The sequence below is a fragment of the Gymnogyps californianus genome, chromosome 15, assembly GCF_018139145.2.
Source record: "Gymnogyps californianus isolate 813 chromosome 15, ASM1813914v2, whole genome shotgun sequence".
Taxonomy (NCBI): Eukaryota; Metazoa; Chordata; class Aves; order Accipitriformes; family Cathartidae; genus Gymnogyps; species Gymnogyps californianus.
Window position 1 is genome coordinate 14,123 of NC_059485.1, and position 5,858 is coordinate 19,980.

Consider the following 5,858-nt stretch of genomic DNA (forward strand, 5'->3'; position numbering starts at 1 on the left):
GCTCAGGCTCTGCTCTGGGATGTTTCCCCCTCCGTTCCCACGCTGGGAGGGGCTCCCCAGGGCAACAAACGTCCCCGATCCCTCTCGGCCCCGCACTCTCCCCCCCACACGGCCCTTGCTGCCGCACCTGCGGGGCAACTGCTGCAGAGAGAGCCCAGAGCCTCCAGACATAGGGCTGGCCCCTTACGGTGAGTATTCTTAGCCACGGGCAGGCAAAGCTGGGCTGGGGGGATCTGCTGAGCATCACAAGACACTTACACCACCGCATCTGAAAACAAAAATCCCAAACTATAGTTTCAGCATATTAAAATAACACGTCTCGCTTGCCTCCTCAACAAAATTGGAAGTGAAGCATAAAACTTTAAAGAGTGAAATAAAAAATAAAGAATAAATCTCAGTAATTCACTTTATACTAAAAAGTGTGCATATGTTTATATACATCCAATAAAGATACCTATACTATAAAACTATTTGATTTTCCTTTTGCATTAGTTTAACTTGCATAGCTGTGAATTGATACCATTAAATTACCTGTCTCCAACATACACAGCTATAAGTTGACTAGGGGTTTTTTTTGTGTTACATAGTTAGGATGGACATCTGGCCAGCTGCACTGCCCAAGAGAGATGCTACCGAAATGCCAGGGAAATGCACCATTGAAAGCAGACAGAAATAAAGTACTTCAGAGCACTCCGTCAAAAGATCAGGGAAAAAAAACCCGTAACATTCAGTTGCCCATCTTTTTCAAGATTTAGACAAAATACCTAACCGCTTAAGTACACCTAAATTACATGCTACAGCTGTTTGGCAGTTATAGTTTAAACAATGCAAGTCAATTTGCAAGTTATACAATTTAACTTTTTTTTAAAGTTTCATTTCTTACAGAAAAAACAGTGAGCTAGAAGTAAAACCATATAGGGGATCTTCTGAAAAAGAAAAAAAAATCCAGTCTCCAGTGCTGCAATACATAAGGCTATGAAAAAGGATTGGCAGATTTGCTAATGCTCTTGGCTGTACCGAAGCACGCAGAGGAACATGTTTTTATGTTATCTCAACTGTTACAACTGAGAACCCAAAGACCAGCAATGCCATCGACTTTTGGAAGACTTGTTGTGCTTGGGTCTTTGGAAGGAAGTAAATATTTTTTTTTTTTTTTTTTTTTTTTTTTTTTAGAGAGTGAAAAGTCTTGCTGCTGGTGATTCTACTGCCAAGTACATCACCTCTGAAGAGCCACTCTGATGGGAAGTTCAATAAAATGCAACTTCTTTGAACGAGAAAGATTTCCGCTTTGGACAATTTCTTTCCAACTGAAGTCAAAATTACACACTGTAGGGCAGTGGTCTCCAGTCCCTCAACTTAGCTGTCAGACGGCAGGGGTCTGAATCCATCCTCAGCAAAAAACACATCAGTGAACCAGGATATTCCTGCAGTTGCCAGGTTCCTCTTCATCATCTGGAAAAATACCAGTGCCAGCAGTAAGCATGGTGCCGGTCGACACAGACCTCTTCCACAACACCCTCCTCCTCAAAACCAACGTGGCCTTCTGCTCACCTGCTCTGCAGGAATTCCAGCGTCGGACGCTGCGGCCGTCATCGCTCGTGGCACCTAAGATACCAAAAGACAAAAAGCTACCGTTGTGCTTGTGAGAAATCACCAGCCCCATGCTCCTCCTCTCTACCACCCCAGCTCACCTCAAAGGCTCATCCAATTCCAAAGGCTGCCTGCATGGCGCCTGCGAGACCAAAGAGAAATGCTTAACCAAGTTGCCATATAATACTTTGCTATTAGACACCGAACCCGGCCAACAACCGCCTCACCTTCTCGGACCGCTCCTCAGCACGCGGCTTCGCCCCTCTGAGCCTCTTGCAGCATCTGAAAAAAACCAAAGCAAAAGATACATGCTGAGTATCCTGGTTTCGGCTGGGACAGAGTTAACTCTCTTAGTAGCTGGTACAGTGTGTGTTTTGGATTTAGTGTGACAATACTGTTGATAACACCCTGATGTTTTAGTTGTTGCTAAGTAGCACTTATCTTAAGCCAAGGACTTTTCAGTTTCCCATGCTCTGCCAGCAAGCAGGTGTGCAAGAAGCTGGGAGGGAGCACAGCTGGGCAGCTGACCTGAACTAGCCAAAGGGTGTTCCATAGCATGGAACGTCACACCCAGTACATAAACAGGGGGGAGCTGGCCGGGAGGGCGGATCGCGGCTCTGGCATCGGTCAGCGGGTGGTGAGCAATTGCATTGTGCATCACTGGGGTTTTTTTCCTCCCCCCCCCTCCTTTTTTTGTTCTATTCCTTTTCATTATTATTATTATTGTTGTTAGTATTATATTTTACTTTAGTTATTAAGCTGTTCTTATCTCAACCCACGAGTTCTGCCTTCTTTCCCTCCCCATCCCACCAGGAGCAAGTGGGGGGGGACGACAGGGAGTGAGGGAGCGGCTGTGTGGTCCTTGGCTGCTGACTGGGGTTAAACCACGACACGATATTGCCCAAAACCACGGCCTGTCCGCACCGATTCCCATCTCCCGCTCCTTTACCTTGGCTGCTCGCCCGCACTGCCTCTGCTGTTTACAGGTGCCAAGTTGAGGCTCGGGTACCACCTGTAAAACACAAACAACAAGGCATGCTTCAACTTCACCAACACTACAACACCTAAAAAATAACTGCTCCTTCACCCCACCAGACATGGCTCACCTTGCCCGAATCAGCTCTGGTGCCAATATCCCGCTTTGCACCTTCAAAATAAAAAAAAAGTAACCCAAACCTAGAAGCTAGTCATAAGCCACTAGTCGCATCTTCCCTCCAACACCACTCACCGCCTCACCTTCTTACAGCGCTCCGCTCGCCTCTCCTCTGTTGCCCTTTGGCACACAGCTCGTCCCGCTGCATCTGCAAAAACAATATCGAACACGTCACCCGGATGCTGATCAACAGCTTAACAATTCCAGCGGTCTCGTTTCCATTTAGGAATACCATCTAGATTCCAACAACAGCCTGCCATTAAAAACACAAAAGTAGTTCGCATTATGCCGATAAGTGGAGGCACACAAGACCCTCGGTATAGCTACCGATGTGCTCGCCTAACACAAAAACAACCATGGGAACATCAAGACCTGAATAACATATGGTATAGCACACAGAAAACAAGCGACACAAACTACCTCCTTACCTACAAAGCCCCTAAGGGAATTACAGTGGCAGTTGGCCAATGGAAAAAACCACGACGGCGTGACATGGTGACGCAAAGATCTAAAATGGACACCTTACGACTACAGAAACTGGTGCTAAAAACAATAGATAAGCAAGAACAAGAGAACATAACTGCCATGACTGATGCTAGAGCAAACCTCAGTGGACACTTCAGGAAAAAGGCAAAACTGGAATAACAGAAAAAGCTTGCGTGCCCGAGACTGCGATAAAAGATGACCCCTGGCTGCAGACTGTTACGAGCACAAATAATACACATCCTCTTCTCCAAAACATTCCAGGGAAGACAATGACACAAACCTGCACTGGAAAGAAGTGCCTAGTCAGGGACTCTAAGTAACAAGGACTGTGACATCCGGATGGACGCACAAATTAAGTCAGGGAATGAAGTAAGTAAAAGGCACAGAGAAGCAGAGACCTCAGAGTTCTGGGGGGTATATTTTTATGTACCTAATGCTTTACAAGACGAGACTCATCTGACATTCAGCCCTGCATATTGAGATGCAGAGGCCTGGATGGTTTACACCGCATCTCCTGTGACCTTGTCGTACCTCCCGTCAGCTGCGGGGAAACTAAAACAGAACAGACCTCATCGACGTCCAAATCCAACTGCAAAACCAATCTGAGAAAGGCTGACGAACCCTCCTTCCTTTCCCAGCCATCCCCCAGTCTCAAAACTTACAAACCCCTTCTCCCTCCTGAACTGTCAGGGAAGGAACCCCACTGCTTCCTGACAGCTCCTGCCCTGTATTTGCACCCCTGAACCCCCCGCATTGGCTGCTCCTCAGGAGCTGTTCTTGTGAGCCACACCCTGCATTCTGCAGCCACCTCCTATCTTACACCTTCCCACAGACTCTGGGCTCTGCTACAGGCCCACAACATAAGTAAACTCCTGATGCTTAGAATCTACAAGGGGCCTGCCACAAGCTGCAAAGGTTCTAGGGACAACACGCTTCTCTGTGGGCGATTGGGAAAGGTGATGAGCCATCCCGTACCCTGAAAGACACTATGCCTTACGTCCCTGTCGCTTTCTTGAAAAATGCCAAAGTTTCATATACAGATGCATACAAGATGCGGACAAGATGCTCACCCTAACCACTGCTAGATAATCTCACCATCAGCCCTGTTAAGAGAGATGATATCAGCAACTAACACAGTATACAGCAAAAAGACCCAGACACCTCTACTTCTCTAAATGCCAACACACATCTACCCAAACAGCTTAGACAACTCAAAACCTGCCACCAACTGAAGAAACAGCAGAGCACCAGCACCACTAGAAGCCCCAGAACAGAATGAGCTCCTGGAGCAGAGGCTGTGGCTCATATACCCTGGGCCCCACCCAGCACCCTTCCCACAATCCCCTGGGAAAGGGGAAGGGCCAACCACCAGACAACATGGAGGCGGCCAGAGGAGCAGCAGGGAGGTTTCTCATCTGCCTTCAGTTTATGGTGTGCAATGTGCTGAGCAGAGAAAGCGACCCTTACTGGAAATGATGATGTCTGCTCTTTTGCTACAACTGCATCTACACTGCATCAGCAATGTGACTGGGTAGGGAATTAGACTTAATTTTTCTGGAGCGTAGATAGATGTCCTGCTAAGCTATGTAAGAAAGTAGTTTGTTAACTGTAATAACAATATTGTTATCAAAAATGATGTGCTTTAGTTTCCTATAAAAAAACCCAAAATGCTATGGGATTACACTTTGTTTCTAGCAAGACCCCACATACTACCTAAATTCTACCAGAACTGCCTTCTGGATAGGACCGAATGACAAAGCAGAATTAGATCACGTAAGAATCCCTTCTCAACAATATCTCCGGTTGCAAAGTAAATTTTTTACCGTAAATCGCCGACGGTTCAGAGTCACCTCGGCGGTCTCTCTGACCGACTGCCTTAACGGAACTAGATAAGTCCTAAAGAACAGAAAACACCAAAAAAACATGGAAATACAAGAAAAGTATCAGACACTGTATGAAGCAGCCTAATTAACACCTAAGTAGCTAGAACAAAAACAAATTGCAAAACAGAACAAAAACCACCACGGGAGATGTGTTGATAAAAATAGATGAAGGCCATTGCCTTCTCTGAAAAACCTCAAGAGGAGATCTGAGCTGACGATAGACATCTTTGGGGTACCAGCTACCAAATAGAAACAGACTGTAAGGCAGAAAACAAAAAGACTGCTCCGGAGCACAAAGATGGCTTTGGAAAAGGTTCTGACAGAACAAGAGGCATCGTCACAGGCATTAGAGAGATCCCGAAGGGGCCAGAGAGACCAAAGAAGTCTCAGGGATGCAATGAGCCCAAAAGGGAATTGAACAAAGTACAGGTGTCCTCAGGGGACCGGGGACCGAATGGAGGCGCACCAAAGAGATGAGAGGACAGAAAGACCGACTGGGGTAACAGATGCAGACTCAGGAAGGGTTCTGAGGGGAAGAGAGGGGTGCAAAGTGCCTTCCCGAGCTAAAACGGGGCTCTAGGGCATCGGGGATCTCTCGCGAGAGCTCGGCAAAGGGAGTGGAGGAGTCCCAAGGGGGCCTGAGAGACCAAAGAAGCCTCAGAGGTAACAATGAGGAACTCTGAAGGGGATTTCAACAAAGTACAGATGTTGTCAGGGGGCCGGGGGCTGAACAAAGGCATCCTAAA

The 5,858-nt window shown here is 46.9% G+C and overlaps 1 long non-coding RNA gene across 1 annotated transcript; it reads right to left on the reverse strand.

Moving 5' to 3' along the window:
* Positions 1 to 1,210: 1,210 nt before the first annotated feature.
* Positions 1,211 to 1,868, reverse strand: LOC127022223 (uncharacterized). The gene is made up of 4 exons (XR_007767320.1): positions 1,818 to 1,868; positions 1,692 to 1,732; positions 1,552 to 1,605; positions 1,211 to 1,452 (listed from the first exon to the last, which is right to left on the reverse strand). It is a non-coding gene; the product is annotated as an uncharacterized LOC127022223 (long non-coding RNA).
* Between the last annotated feature and the right edge of the window lie 3,990 nt (positions 1,869 to 5,858).